General features: G+C 47.2%; 1 protein-coding gene across 2 annotated transcripts in view; it reads left to right on the top strand.

The window, feature by feature from the left end:
* The first annotated feature begins 1452 nt into the window (after nucleotides 1-1452).
* Nucleotides 1453-15679, top strand: part of zgc:172136 (uncharacterized protein LOC566376 homolog) — an 89836-nt gene continuing 75609 nt past the window's right edge. The window contains exon 1 of one of the 2 annotated variants that reach the window (XM_038815727.1): nucleotides 1453-1601. The gene's annotated coding sequence lies outside the window, so the exon portion shown is untranslated. Of the gene's footprint in view, nucleotides 1602-1794; nucleotides 1934-15679 lie in introns of those variants that run through there. The other variant, XM_038815730.1, reaches the window with a different exon arrangement.

The raw sequence follows: 15679 nt of genomic DNA on the forward strand, positions 1-15679 counted from the left end.
GAGGTACAGTGGAAAGTATATTTCTGCAAGCAGCTCAAACAGATCATTAAGTACAAGAAAGAAAAGGAAAATACATAATAGGGAAATACGTAGTACACAACATAAACACCGGCATCAGGTGAAGCATACAGGGGTGTCGTGTTAATCAGGTCAGTCAATAAGAGGGTCGTTTAGGAGCCTGGTAACAGCGGGGATGAAGCATGTTTGTGCGTGTTCTCAGTCTTTTGTATCTTTCTACTGCAATCACATCCTTCCGATAGTGTGGCAACCAGAACTGCACAGAGTACTCTAGCTGTGGGCAAATGGGCATTTTATACAGCTCTACCATAACCTCCCTGCTCTTATACTTAATGCCTCGGTTAATAAAGGCAAGTATCCCCTATCCCTTTTAACCACCTTATCTACCTGTCCTGCTGCCTTCAGGGACCTATAGACTCGCACCCAGGCCATTGAAAAGCAATGGTTTGACCCTGTGAATAGTGTGAGTCCACCACATATTCCTTCCAGTGAGCAGCTCAGCTCATCCATAAGTCATAGCAGGGTGGCACAGTGGTTAGCACTGCTGCCTCACAGCACCAGGGACCCAGATTCAATTCCAGCCTCAGGTGACTGTCTGTGTGGCGTTTGCATTTTCTCCCCATGTCTGTGTGGGTTTCCTCCGGGTGCTCCGGTTTCCTCCCACAATCCAAAGATGTGGAGTTGAGGTGGATTGGCCCTGGTAAAATTGTCCCTTAGTGCTCAAAGGTTAGGTGGGGTGACCGGTTTATGGCCTTGGTAGGGTGCACTTTCGACGGGTCAGTGCAGACTCGATGGGCTGGATGGCCTCCTTCTGCACTGTAGGGATTCTATGATTTTACAGGAGCAGGCCATTTGGCCCCTCAAGCCTGCTCCACCATTCAGTAGGATCATGGCTGCTCTGACATTCCTCATGTCCACTTCCCTGTAACCCTTGATTATCTGACCGATCAAGAATCGTCTCTCTCAGCCTTAAATATACACAAGCGCTGTGCCCCCACAGCTCTCCATGGCAAGGAATTCCAAAACCTCAGAGAAGAAACTCCTTCTCATCTGTCTTAAATTGGCACACACTTTGACGGCGGGCCGGCCTGGTGATGTTCTAGGTACCCATGCCATTTAGCAAACTCACAGACCCACCAACTATTTTATTCCAAATCCAATTTGAGAGGCATTCACAGGATGTTGCCCCATCTATGACTCTCGCCCCCCCAAGGTTTATACAAGCTCGACAAATCCACCTCCTGGCTGAATCCCAAATGTGTGCAGCTCAGAGGCACATCCAGCAGGGCCCTTCTGTTTGTGTTAAATTGCTGGTTCGCCTTGCAGACTGTTGACAGCAACCTGCTCCTGTTCCACCGCGTGTGAGACAGGGCGCGCGCCCGATGGGCCACTCTCCCGCGCTCGGAGGGGGCGCGCACGTCCAGCCTCCTGAAGACGCGCGTGTGCACGCCCACAGGAGGCTCACCTTTGCGTCCCATTCACAGATAATGTTGCAACAGTGCGGCTGGGAATCCCAGCGCTGGCAACCTTGTATCAGGAAAGTCAGCGAGACCATTGTTGGGGAGAGGAGGCCGCGTTCTTTGGTTTGTAGACACTCCTGTTTGTTAGCAAGTTTTATCATGTTTGTGTGTGTGTGTGTGTGTAGAAAATGCCTGGCCTGTTTACGTTTGTGGAGGCGGTAAAACTGACATTGCTGCAGTTTCATTCACAGCACGCTGTGTTTACTCCGTGACTCACACTTCGCCACTGAGAGCTGCTCACTGCCCTCCCCCAGACACAGTGACAGTTGTCACTGGAGGGAAGGAGGGCGATCGCCTCCAGCGCTTCTTCAACGTGACCGGGCGGCGACCGAACAATTCCACCCCCTTCAAGCCTCAGCCCGCCGGTGGCAAGTGTGTGAGTCCCTGGTTTGTGGGTGAGTGGAGCCGGGCAGCGGGGAGGTGTGGTGGGCATTGCCAATGCTGTTGCTGGCAGGGTTGGGTTTCCGATCAGGAGTCCGGATTTCAATCTTCGCCTGCAAACCCCCCCCCCCCCCCCATTCTGCTGGCAATGTGCAGAGTGAGTCTCTCGATGCTTATGCTTGAAGCGTTTTGTTTTTCATTGACGTCTTTCGGGGAGGCGTGGATTGGCGTGTTAATGCGAGCTGCCACGGTACTGAGTGAGTTACAATGTAATCTGTTGCTCAGGCAGGTAACAGATTGAAGCTTATTGAAGCTTCGGCAAGTTCCAGCAATGTGAACTTGGCGTCGGAGCCCTCACTGTCTCACCGCCTGTTGGCCTTTTATTCTGTGGGGTGGGGGGAAACGTGATTCACAAGTTGCGATCAATATTGTTTAAAATGCCCTAGTTTATCTGAATATTCAAAAACAAACAGCAGTGAAAGATGAAAGGGTTGGAGAGGGATCTGTCTGGGTGTCGAAGGGAAGTGTAAATTCCCTTTCCCCAGGGTTGTAGTTCCATTTCTGTGCAGCATCACGTTTACTGACGCGTCCTTAAGTCACTGGGTATGTTGTCAGCAGTCACTCGGTCTGCCGGGTTGAATAGTTTATCGCGTCGTCTTGGGCCCTTGTTATTTTGGGAAATGCTGCATTTTATCCGCGGCTGGAACCCACCTACCAGCGAGTAAATCAGACTCTAGAGGAGGGAAAAACCCGAGATAAAGCTCTTCAAAATAAAACTTTCCTCACACTACAGAAGCATTTGCTCATTAGCAAACTAATCTCTAGTAACCGAGCGATGAAATGGTTGAATTTCTATTTTGGACTGTTATTTATCATTTGACAAAAATAGCAGCAGGATGGGGGGAAGAATTTTCGACTATTTGAACATCTGTCTCTGGGGGGGGGGGGGGAAACACTACCAAGCAGTCATTCCAACTTGGCTTTATGCCGGCCACGCCCCATCTCTCTCTTTCCCCCATTTAAAATGGAAAGGCGGATTGACGGTGTTGTGCTGAAGGTTGGAGCTGTTGCCATGTTTCTCTTCCTGCCGCCACGTTTGCCCCGGGGGGGGGGGGGGGGGGAGACAGACGAGCTAATTCGCTCTGGCAAGTCACTGACACGAAGGTTTCAGCGGGCGTGTGCAGTAATCGAGGCGCAATTGTTTAGAGAAAATTCAATCGCATTGCCATACCTCATCCGTGGACAGAGGTTGGAAAATACTCCCAAGTTTACCCCCCCCCCCAAAAGCTCCGCTGCAAATTGAGCGTAAACTGCGTTCCGGCGCAAGTAACGCCAGTTTCGCGCCTTCTTCGTGAAGCCGTTTCTGAAGTGCTTTTCACGAGGTTTACGTGGAGCATTTGGCATTGTGAACCGAGTTGGCAATTCAAATGTGGCAATGCAAATGTTCGCTCCGCCTAAAGCTGAAATTTGCATTCGCTTTCAAGATAAACACATTCATGGAATGTTTCATTTACGTCTTTAAAAAACAATATCCGCCTCTCCCACCAGACCTTTCCAAACAACCACCTAAGTGATAATTTCCCAGAACAAAAATGAGACAGCCTGTATAAATGTTGCCTCAGCAAAACTAAATTGCAGGCTGGTTGGCAAGCTCCCCTGTTCAGTGGTCTGTCGTTTGAGGGTAGAAGAATTTTTAAAAAATCAAACAACATATGCATTTATATTTGATTTATTGTCACGTGTACTGAGGTACAGTTCTGTGTACATTCCAGACAGATCGTTCCATGCATGAAAACATAGGACATGCAATAAATACACTGTACCTACATAGACACAGGCATCAGGTGAAGCATATGTAGTGTAGTACTACTCAATAGAGAAGATGTGTGGAGAGATCAATTCATCAATAAGGGTAATTCAGGAGTTTGGTAACTGCGGGGAAGATGCTGTTTTTGAACCTGTTGGTTGGTGGGTATTCACAACTTTTGTATCTCCTGCCCGATGGAAAAGGTTGGAAGAGAGAATAACTCAGGTGGGAGGGGTTTTTGATTATGCTCCTGCTTTCCCAAGGCAGCAGGAGGTGTGGACAGAGTCAATGGATGGGAGGCAGGTTTCGGATGATGGACTGGGCTGTGTTCACAACTCTCTAGTTTCTTATATAACATGTCTAGTCAGCACAGTAAATTATAGAAACCTAGAATCCCTACTGTGTATCAGATTCCTATTGAGCCCACACCAACCGTCTGCAGGAGCACTCTCCTTGGGTTCAATCCCTTAGGATTAAATGCCCGGTGAAAGAGGCAGGTTTAAATTATGCCTTGAAGGAAGAGAGAGGTGGAGAGATTGAGAACGTAGGGCCTAGGCATCTGAAGGTACCATCATTAATGATGGGGCAAAGGAAGTGTGAAACGGACCAGAGGCCAATCTTGGAGGAATGCTGATCTCTGGAAAGGTTGTAGGTCTGGAACATGACCATTGCTAGCTGTAGTATAAGTTCTGTGTGCTGCTAACACGAACATGCCTTGTTGACTTGGGTTGCTGTCAATGAGAACATGGGAGGTTAGCAATTTGAGGAAGTACAGTGAATGTTACCTAATGTATGGCCCCAATGGTGAAGTTATAAATCTCTTCAACAGAAATGTTGATAAACACACTTTAACTTCTTATTGCTTTCCGTAGCTTTGTGACTTACACTCATCAGGATAAATACAGGGGCCGGGATTCTCTGAAATCCCGGCTAAGTGTTGATGCCGGCGTCAAAACAGGCGCGAGCGACCCCGGCGTCAACGGGCCTCCAGGCTCAGGCATTCACCCCTTCTTCAGGGGCTAGTCACCATGGGCCTGGCCACCATGGAGGCCCCCCCACCAGGACGGCCTCCACAGCCAGAACTCCGAGGTCCCGCCGGGTGGGGCCATATGTAACCCATGCCAGCAGGAGTTGGTGGGCACTCGGACCGTCGAGCGTGGAGAATCGCGGGGGTGGGGGGGGGGAAACACTTTGAACAATCGGGTGCAATTGGCGACAATTCTCCAGTTGGCAGCCTGGTGTCGGAGCGGCGTTGCGCGATTCTTGCCCCCCCCCCCCCCCCCCCCCCACCGGCGATTCTCCGACCCGGTGCGGGATCGGAGAATCCTGGCCAAGAATGTCAAATTTCAAATGGTCAATTGGGGAGGTGCTGGGGTAGCGGTATTGTTACTGGACTAGTAAACCAGAGACCCAGAGTAATGCTGTGGGCACGAGAATCAAATCCCACCACTGTAGATGGTGAAATTTGAATTCAACAAATACCTAGAATTAAAAGTCCAATGATGACCGTGAAACCAATGTCGATTGTCGTTTCAAAAAAACATCTGGTTCACTAATGTCCTTTAGGGAAAGGAATCTGCCATCCCTACCTGGTCTGGCCTACATGTGACTCCAACAGTAATGTGGTTGACTCTTAACTGCCCCATCAATAAATGCTGGCACAGCCTGCGACGCCTACGTCCCATGACAGAATTTAAAAAAATAATTCAATAGGAGAAAGGTGCCAGTTGGTTGGCAAGTCGAGTTTGATAGGCCGAGCTGTTGTCATAGAGAAAGCAATGAGAAATTAAAGGCTCCTGACTAATCCAAAAAAGGTCCAAGTCTTGTTTGCAGGGAACGGGTCAATGAGTATGAATGTATGTTACTTCTAACAAGCATAAATAAGTCACATGGTGAGCTCAACTGATTATCTTAAATTGGTTGTCAGTGTAGCTAGTTGCATACTTAAGCACACGCAGGAAGTGCTGCCCAATCGTGGAATCACAGTTATCAGTGGACATTTGTTTTGGGTTTCCCCAGTACAGATTGGTTGAGTACGGTCTCTGCTTTGTCTATTATGAACGACCAAAGTGTAATGAAAGTAGGAATTTCAGATATATATTGTATTATATATATTTGGTGCAGTAATGGTTAAAAGCTTGGGTTAGTGCATGTCACTATTGTAATAATGTTTTTAAAAATCCTGTTTAAAAGAAAGACTTAACAGAAAGACAGACGCTTTGGCTGCATAATGTGTAATTAAGATGTCATAAAAGAAAGATTATAGTTCATTGTCTTCTGCTTCTGGTGTCGTTTAACTGATTTATTAAAAGCTCTTTGAGGAAGTAACAAACAAGGTAGATAAACGGGAACTTTAGATGTGGTGTACTTGGATTTCTAAAATACATTTGACAACATGCCACATCAAAAGAGTTTGCAGAAATTAAGAGGTCAAAGTAACATAGTAACATGAATAGAGGATTGGTTAAACAGGGAACCGAGCCGTGTCTCATTTTCTGGTTTAGCAAATTGAAACTAATGGAGTGCCACAGGGATCAATGCTGGGACCTCAGAAATGTACAGTCCTCAACAATGACTTGGATGAAGGGGCAAATGGATCGTAGGTAAGTTTGCCGATCATACAAAGGCAGTGTGAAAACAACAGAAAAATTCAAAAATAGATAGGTTAAGTGTGGGGACAAAGATTTAGCAGATGGAGTATAATGTGGGAAAATGTGAACTTATAGAAGAGCAGTACATTAATTAAATGGGGAGATGTGACAGAACTCTACAATACAGAGTGATCTGGGTGTCCTGGTACATGAATCACATATGGTTGATGTGCAGGTACAGCAAGTGACGAGGAAGGCAAATGGAATGTTGTTATTTATTGAAAGGGGAATGGAAGATACAAGTAGGGAAGTTTTACTGCAGCTGTCCAGGACCTTAGTTAGGCCACATCTGGAATACTATGTACAGTTTTCATCTCCTTACTCAAGAAAGGATATAGTTGCAATAGAAGTAGTTCAGGGAAGGTACAGTCGACTGATTGCTGGGACGAAGAGATTATCTTATGAGGAAAGATTGGACAGGTTGGGCCTATATCCATTGGAACTTAAAAGAATGAGAGGTGATCCGATTGGAATATAAGGGGTAGATTTCTCCCATTTTGGGACTCGGTGGTGGATCCGGCAGCACCTTTCCCACAGGCACCAATTCTGCACGTGGAACCTCATTAATTATGCACAAGCAAGTTCCCCTCCAAATTCCCTGGCGGGCTGGCAGCTAACTCGTCCGCTCACCCTCAGCTGGTGGGTTTGACGATCCTGCCACCATATTTAAATACCAGTCCAGCACAATCTCATCACTTTCTCCAGTCCACCTGTCTTCACCCGACCATGTAGGATGTCAGTGATCCAGAGGGAAAAGGCTAGCAGCTTCAAGAAGAAGTCTGTTCCTCGATTCAACCACCTTCCCCCAAAGCCCATCACCTGCGAGGCACCCACGCCCCACTTGGGCCCCTGCCCACTGCATCTGGAGCCTTTGTATTTCACTTTCCAGTAAAGAATGTGGTATACCTTTGACTCCCTTGTTCATGCATTTTTCATGTAGCCCTGTTGGGGTCCGGCTTCTCTACCTTGGGTCTTCCCTCTGTCTCCCATTATTGGTCTTCTTCATCCGTCCCCTTGACTGTCTGCCTGCCATCATGGGCCCTTGCCTCCCTCTACACACAGCCCTCCCCTTTCTCCCTTTATCTTCATCAGGCCACCCCCGCCCTTTGAACTCCACCCCGATTGAACTTCTGACCTTTGTTGCGGTGACTGTAAGAGTCCCGCAGTACAGTGCTGTCCAGCTAAAAACTGACCTTTGGCACCAGGGTGAATGAGACCCCCGCACTCCCGAATCCCAGGCACAGTACTGATCCAACGCGGTGACACAGGAGGGTCCATGGGCCCAGCAGCATGGTGTTGCCCATGAAGACCAGCTCGGCATAGAGATGGAGGACAGGAACCGATCTGTCCTGGCAGAGAAGTGAACAGCATACCAGGCGCAACACTTTGGCAGAAAGGCTTTGTGGCGGTCACCTCAAAGTCTATTGCGAACTGAGGACAGCCTTGTGCATACCACTCTTATGCAGTCAGGTTCTGGACTGACAAAATTTCATGCTGGTGTGACACAATTGGAAGACCTGATGGAATGCCGGCGGGCAGCCTCTTTACTGAACGTTCCTGAGATGCAAATTAATGCAAAAGGCATTGACGCCACCAGCCAGCAGGAAGTCTAACCCACCATTAACCTGCCATTGAGAGAATTGCAGGGTGATTTTATGTTGGCAGGTTTCTGACTTTTTGGCTCCTGCAAGATTCTCCGTTCTCGCCCGCCACCAAATCTGGCGCGGTTGGGATGGGAGGATTCCATCTAAAATCCTGAAGAGACTTGACGAGGCGGATGCTAAGAGGATGTTTCCCCTTTTGGGACAGTCTAGTACCATGGAACACAGATTAGAAATTAGGGGTCTCCCATATAAACTGAGATGAGGCAACATTTTTTCTCTTGAGTTATTGGCTTGTGGAATTTTCTTCCACGAAAAGCATTGGTGGCTGGGTCATTGCATATGTTCAAGGCTCAGTTGGATAGATTTCTGATCTACTAGGGAAGTCGAGGGTTACGGAGGCAGGGATAGGACAGGAAAGTGGAGTTGAGGCCAGTGTAGGAAAATGCACAATCATATTGAATGTCACAGCAAACCAAAGGGGGCGAATGGCCCACTCCTAATTCTTGTGCTTTGCAGATACTGGAAATCAATCGGAACTGATGAAGGATTATTGATCCGAAATATAAACTTTCTCTCTTCACAGAAACTGCTGAGTACTTCCAGCAATTCCTGGTTTTATCTCCTTCACCGTTGTACTGGCTCTTGCGAGCAGCTATCTTTCTGCTATTGTGCTTTGTTGCATTAAAATTTTTTAATAAAGCTCAACTTGGCGATGAGCAATGGCATCGGACTCATATTTTTACACAGGCATCGGACTCATATTTTTCCACAGTTCATGATCAAAGTCATCTGAAACTTGTTGGTCCGATTTAACAATTCCGAAACAAAGCTATTCTTTGTAATCGGAATGCAATGTCAGACTGTTTGTTGTGTGGTTAATTTTCACACGAACCTCTGCCAGTGTTCAGTTTGCAGTATGCTTTGGTAGTGTATATTGATTTTGCATCTGAGTTTAAACAATTTAATGAGAGTTCAAAATTCTAGCGTGTAGTGATAAGTCCTACACAAATTCAAGAGGAGCTCTTTGATTTAAAATATATTAGCTGCATTGCCGATGGGTGATATGGAGTCTGGGACGCCCATCAATAGCACCCATAGCGATACAGTATTGTTCAGATCTTGCTATTTAGCAAGATGGTACTGTTTAATTGGCCTGTCACTTTTCAAGCTACTCCTCCGGTACAGCATTGTATCGAATTTTGGGATCACACTTGAGGAAATGTGCAGAGGAAGTATCAGGGATCCAGCAATTAAAGATGTTAATTATGTGGAGAGGTTAGAGAAAGTGGGATCGTTATCCTTAGAATGGGTAACACAATGGTTAGCACTGCTGCCTCACAGCACCAGTGACCCATGTTTGATTCTGACCTCGGGTGACTGTCTGTGTGGAGTGGAGTTTGCACTTTCTCCCCGTGTTTCCATGGGTTTTCTCCCACAGTCCGAAGATGTGCAGGTTAGGTGGATTGGTTGTGCTAAATTGCCACTTAAGTGTCCATAGGTTAGGTGGGATTACGGGGATAGAACCGGGGTGTGGACCTGGATGGGGTGATCTTTTAGAGGGTCGGTGCAGACTTGATGGGCTGAATGGCCTCCATCTGCACTGTAGAGATTCTATGATTCTAAGGTTAAGGGGAGATTTCATTGAGATGCTTAAAATTACAAGAGGTTTTAATAGAATAAATAAGGCAAAGGGGCCAGTAACCAGACAACACAGGTTTAAGGTGATTGGCTAAACAAGGTGGTGGTGGGGGGGGAGAGGGGGGGTGGGGGTGGCGGGCTTGCGAGCATTTCTTAAAGCAGTGAGTTGTTAAGATGTGGAATGTGCTGCCTGAAAGAACGGTGAAAGCAGATTCAGTAATAACGTTCAAAAGGGAATTCAATTTAAATTAGAAAAACCTTACAGGGCAAGAGGAGAGGAGTAGGGCTGATTGGATAACTTCCAAATACCAGGCATGATGGGCTGGATGGCTTCCTATGCTGTATGACCCTAAGACATACTTGGATATCGATTTCATGGAGTAACAGAATACAAACTCTTGCTTGCCAGGCTACACATTTTTTTTTTTACAAACTGGTTTTAAGTTCTGATTTTCCATTTTAAATCAAGTTGTTTCACTAAACCAATGAAAGAAGCCAATATTTTTTTTTTGAAGAGCATGGATATTTTTGACCCTGCTTTGAGGGATGGAATATTTTAGACTCGCCTGAACACTTCTTGTTACTGATTCCAGACACAGAAATGCTGCCTTTCTGTTTTTTATTGTTTGCTATCTGCTGGGAAAGGGAAAGAATGGCAGCTCTGTATGTAAACTAACTTGACTCGAAGGCTGTTCACATTCCCCAGTCTTCCTTGCCTGAAGCTAAGTCATGCAGAGATTCAGTTCCAATAGTTACTGGTGAACGCCTCTGGTGCTTGGAGCTTGAATAATGACTGTTGAGGGGATTGATACAAGAGGTTTTTGCACATGTTCACGGGCGCAGGCAGACCCAGCTGGGGTCACTAGGTAGTGTTCTTTGTGATCCACCCTAATTCCATTGACACCATCAATGTCATCTTGGCTGAGTGTAGCTCACTGAGCACACACTGCGTGTGCATTTGTCTTGAATCCTCCTGGTCTGTACCACTCAGTATCATTATCCTACAGGGTGAGTGGAGTTGCATTTTCATTTTTAGATGAAATTTTGAGTTGCAGTGAAGGATGGTAGATGTAAAATATGTCTTGCATTTTGAGGGCCTATATCAATTACTTAGTTCACTCAGTTATCTGTAGGGTAAAGTTCTCTCTACCCCACCCCCAATAATGCCCCTTTCGCCTGAAGCGTGGGAGCACACTCAGCAATGGACATGGATAGCATTTTCCATAAACCGTGGCTTCTCTGAACACAGTTTCCATTGTGCCAGTTTTGTGCTGTCAGTTCATACCAAGTTGGAATTGGGTTTACATTGTTCAAACTGCCTTCACACTGGTGTTAGTGGATGGACTTCCATCTGCTCTGTCTAGACCGGATAGTCCACCATGTCCTGACCGAGTGCTGCACCATCCATTCTTTGTCCTGCTACCGGAGCCCGGTTGTACTTGAGCAGCAACCTGCTACGTTACTCTAGGGTGAGATTCCCTGGCCTTCCCGTGCGGGCGCAGTGTGCTTCTCAGCAGCAGGAGTTGTCTCGCCATGGGCTGGTAGAGGGATCTGCTGGACCTGCCCTGCCAATGGGATTTCCCATTGAATCCATCCCACGCCACCAAGAAACCTCGCGGCAGGGATGCACCATTGGCAGAACAGGAAGATCCCGTTGGTGTGAACAGCCAGAAGATCTTGTCCGTAGCACCTTTTAAAACATCCAAAGACTGCTCAAGAACAAAATAGTACAAAATTTGATATTGGGCCACTAATTCACACAGGTGACCAAAAAGCTTGCTCAGAGGGGCAGTTCTTGAAATGAAATGAAAATTGCTTATTGTCACAAGTAGGCTTCAAATTAAGTTACTGTGAAAAGCCCCTAGTTGCCACATTCCGGCGCCTGTTCGGGAAGGCTGGTACGGGAATTGAACCGTGCTGCTGGCCTGCCGTGGTTTGCTTTCAAAGCCAGTGAGTTAGCCTTGTGCTAAACCTCTTAAGGAATATCTTAAGGGAATGGAGAGGGGTAGAGATGTGGAGAGGTTAGGGAGGGAATGTCAGTCTTTGGGTTTGAGGCAATTGAAGGCATGGTTGTGTATAATCAGCCACATATATTAAACCGAGCCACCGATAACTACAATTAGGAATCACCCCTGATTTTATTATTTCCAGATGTTTGCTCTGATTATTTCAATTACTTTAATTTGGAAGATGAAGTATTTCTCATTTTATGCTTGTTTTTATATTCAGTCGGATGAGTGGCATATTACAGCAACTAGCGATGTGCAAAATCCCGAGAGACAAAGCTGCACAAAATGCACTCTGCTGGAGCTATAATTTAGAATTATTGAGGAAAAAAGGAGGACGAGTATCTTAAACTCCTCCTCATGACTGCACACCTTCTGGTCAACCTTCCATACACATCAACCTTCCCCCAGATTGCTAACTGCGTTAAATCATCTGACAGGTTTCCGGTCTCCCATTCCAGACCTTAGATCTCCAATCCCCAAGGGCCATTAACAAAAAGACCTTGGGTGCAGATGTCAATGACAGCAGCTGTTTTTCCATCTCTGACTGACCATGCGTTATTATACCGGCCAAATCTAATTTAGTGTCAGTCATGGTGTTTGTACAATCCTGAGAAATGAGACGACAAGTAAAGAGCAGAAACAGGATGTATATAGACTCTCATTCTCAGTCTATTCTTAGCTCCAATTGGAAATGTCTTATAGTTTGTGATACTTTAAAGAGGAGGTTTGTTATCCATTACTGTTTCACATAAATAAAAGGCGTACCAACTTGCTGAATTATTTTATTCCTGGAAGCATTTATTCCCATCCCAATTCAGAGGGCATTGCTGTGTATCTGTGTACCAGGTAAGGAGAGTAGATTTCCTTCCCTAAAGGATATTAGTGAAGCGGATGGTTTTTTGACATTTAATTCCAAATTTTTATGGAATTCAAGTTTTCCCATCTGCTGTGTTGGGATTTGAACTAAGGTCCACAGAGCTTTACCCTGGGTCTCTGTGTTACTAGTCCAGTGACAATACCTTGTGACACCATTTTCGGAGCTTCAAAAAGGTTTCTGTATTGATAGAGGGCCAAGTTTGAATGGAGCAAGAGATTCTTTTGGAAATTTGCGCAAGAGAAGTGGGGCGGGATTCTCCCATGCCGCGCGTATGGGAGAATCGCCGTTCGCACTATTTTTTCCAGCGGCGCTGGTCCGACGCCGGCAGCCGATTCTCCGAGGAGTAGAGAATCGGCGGCATTTGAATCGGTGTTTCGCCGCTCGTGGGCCGCCGATTCTCTGGCTTGATGGGCCGAGCGACCGCGCGGAAACGGCAGAGTCCCACTGGCGCCGTTCACACCTGCTCGCAGCTGGCGGGAACTCTGTGCGTAGGGTCGGGGGCGAACTGTGGGGGGGGGGCTCTGATGGGGTCTGGCCCGCGATCGGGGACCATCGATCGGCAGGCCGGCCTCTCCAGCCCCGGCCCTATTTTATTACGAGGCTGGCCCCTGAACCCTCACGCCATGTTGCGTCATGGCCGGTGTGTTGAGGAAGTCCCCTGCGCATGCGCGGGTTGGCGCGGTGCCCAGTTGGCGCTGGGAGGTGAGGCTGGAGCGGCGTGAGCTGCTCCAGCACCGTGCTGGCCCGTGGGGGCCAGAATCAGTTGTACCCGCACCCGTTTCACGCCGTTGTGAAACGTGACGGCGTTCACGCCGGTGCGAATACTCTGCCTCCATTTCGGAGAATCCTGCCTGTGTGATCTGGATCAAAATAAACATGGCAAAATAACTTTCCATAATGATGCTATGTAAATGTTACAAGAGAGTAAACCTTTAATCCAAGGAAACAGGTATGACAGGCTATCTTATTTCGCTCAGCAGGGAATTACGCATCAAAATACCTGTTTACAGGTTAGGTTTGTCCTTATTGCTTTTCATAAAGTAAACAACTAGGTCCATCTTGGTTTTATCTTTTCTTCAATCATGCTGATGATATTTTCAAAAAGCTTTTGTTCTTTAAAATTGGGAATTATTAATCTTGTTCTTGTCGAGAGGGCAGGGAGCTGATCTATGGCTAACTTTCTGACAACCGTATGAAATTCTTGTCAGTAAACAATGGGATTTACTTTACATGGCCCCTGCCGGACATGTTTTTGGTGAGGACTAGGTGGGGCACATAAAATGGTTGGGTGGCTAGCCCACCATCTTCCCGTTCACCCTTCAGCTGACATCCATAATATTCGAGCCGGCCGGGCACCACAGTCGTTCACCCAAGCATCATATGAATAAAGATAATTAACTTTATTGGCAAGCCCATTGACCTGGGTAATACTCTGTCTATGCCAGAATACAGCTGATGTGGGCAGGCAGCTGGGAATGGGCAGGCTATTTTCTATGGCCGACATGGAAAAGGACCGGATGGTACCCTATGCATAGCTCTCTTTCCCCCCCCCCCCCCCCCAAACATGTCACCCCCACCTTCCTTCCACACCGCCTGCCCTAACAATAATCCTCCCCCTCACCGCCCCCGTCTCTCTGGACTCTAGGACTCTAGAATTCTTGCCAAACCTGAAATCCCAGACCTTCTCCTTTTTGGGACAGCCGGGATCTTCTTCATCCACCTTCCTACTGGCAGCACATCCTGCTGAGCTCCAGTGCTGTCAGCCAGTCAGATTGACAAGCAGCTCCCAAGGTCGGGGCTTCCTCCCGTGGAGGGGTGCAAGTCCCATACTCAGCATATTGTGGCTGTCGGGAAGGCTTCTTCTGGTCATTTTGACTTCCAGCCAACTTCCCTTCTGAGGGGGTGGGACGAGCAGTTCCCCGCCCTACCCCATGCCCCATAACATGCAGCCCATGGTTTGGATTGCACTGTGCGCAGATTTCCTTACATAGAGGAATAATTTGTTTCTGCTTGATATCCCGGCCGCTCCCTCACATATGCGTGGTTAAGATTGGGAAAATGATTCTAGAAATGCTTTTGTGGTGGGGATTGATTTGATTTATTGTCACGTGTACCGAAGTACAGTGAAAAGTATTTTTCTGCGGCCGAGGAACGTACACAGTACGTACATAGTAGACACAGGAATAATCAACAGGGAACATTGACAAATAGTACATAGACAAAGAGTGATTGGTTACAGTGCAGAACAAGGGGCCAAACAAAGCACATACATGAGCAAGACCGAATAGGGTGTCATGAATAGTGTTCTTACAGGGAACGGATCAGTCCGACGGGGAGTTGTTGAGGAGTCTTGTAGCTGTGGGGAAGAAGCTGTTCCTATGTCTGGATGTACAGGTCTGCAGACTTCTGTACCTTCTGCCTGATGAAAGGGTCTGGAAGAAGGCAATGCCTGGGTGGGAGGGGTCTCTGATAATGCTGTCTGCCTTCTTGAGGCAGCGGGAGGTGTAGACAGAATCAATGTGGGGGTGGCAAGCTTGTGTGATGCGTTGGGCTGAGTTCACCACAGTCTGCAGTTTCTTCCAATTTTGGACCGAGCAGTTGCCATACCAGGCTGTGATGCAGCTGGATAGGATGCTCTCTATGGCACATGTGTAGAGGTTTGTGAGAGTCGATGCAGACATGCCAAATTTCTTTAGCTTCCGCAGGCAGTAGAGACATTGTTGGGCTTTCTTGACTGTTTCATCAACAGGAGTGGACCAGGACAGACTGTTGGTGATGGTCACCCCCAGGAACTTAAAGCTATCGACCATCTCCACTTCGGAGCCATTGATGCAGACGGGAGTGTGTCGTACTGCGCTTCCTGAAGTTGATGATCAGTTCCTTGGTCTTTCCAACATTTAGAGAGAGGTTGTTTTCAGTACACCATGCAACCAAGTGATTTATCTCCCTCCTGTAGTCTGATTCGTCGTTGTTTGAGATACGACCCACCACAGTCATATCATCCACAAACCTATAGATTGAGTTGGAGTTAAATCTTGACACACAGTCATGTGTGTATAGGGAGTACAGTAGAGGACTGAGCACACATCCTTGCGGTGCTCCGGTGTTGAGGACTATTGTGGAGGAGATGCTGTTGATTATCCTGACAGATTGCGGTCTGTTGGTGAGGAATTC

This window comes from Scyliorhinus canicula, chromosome 1 (assembly GCF_902713615.1).
Source record: "Scyliorhinus canicula chromosome 1, sScyCan1.1, whole genome shotgun sequence".
In the NCBI taxonomy this organism is placed as follows: domain Eukaryota; kingdom Metazoa; phylum Chordata; class Chondrichthyes; order Carcharhiniformes; family Scyliorhinidae; genus Scyliorhinus; species Scyliorhinus canicula.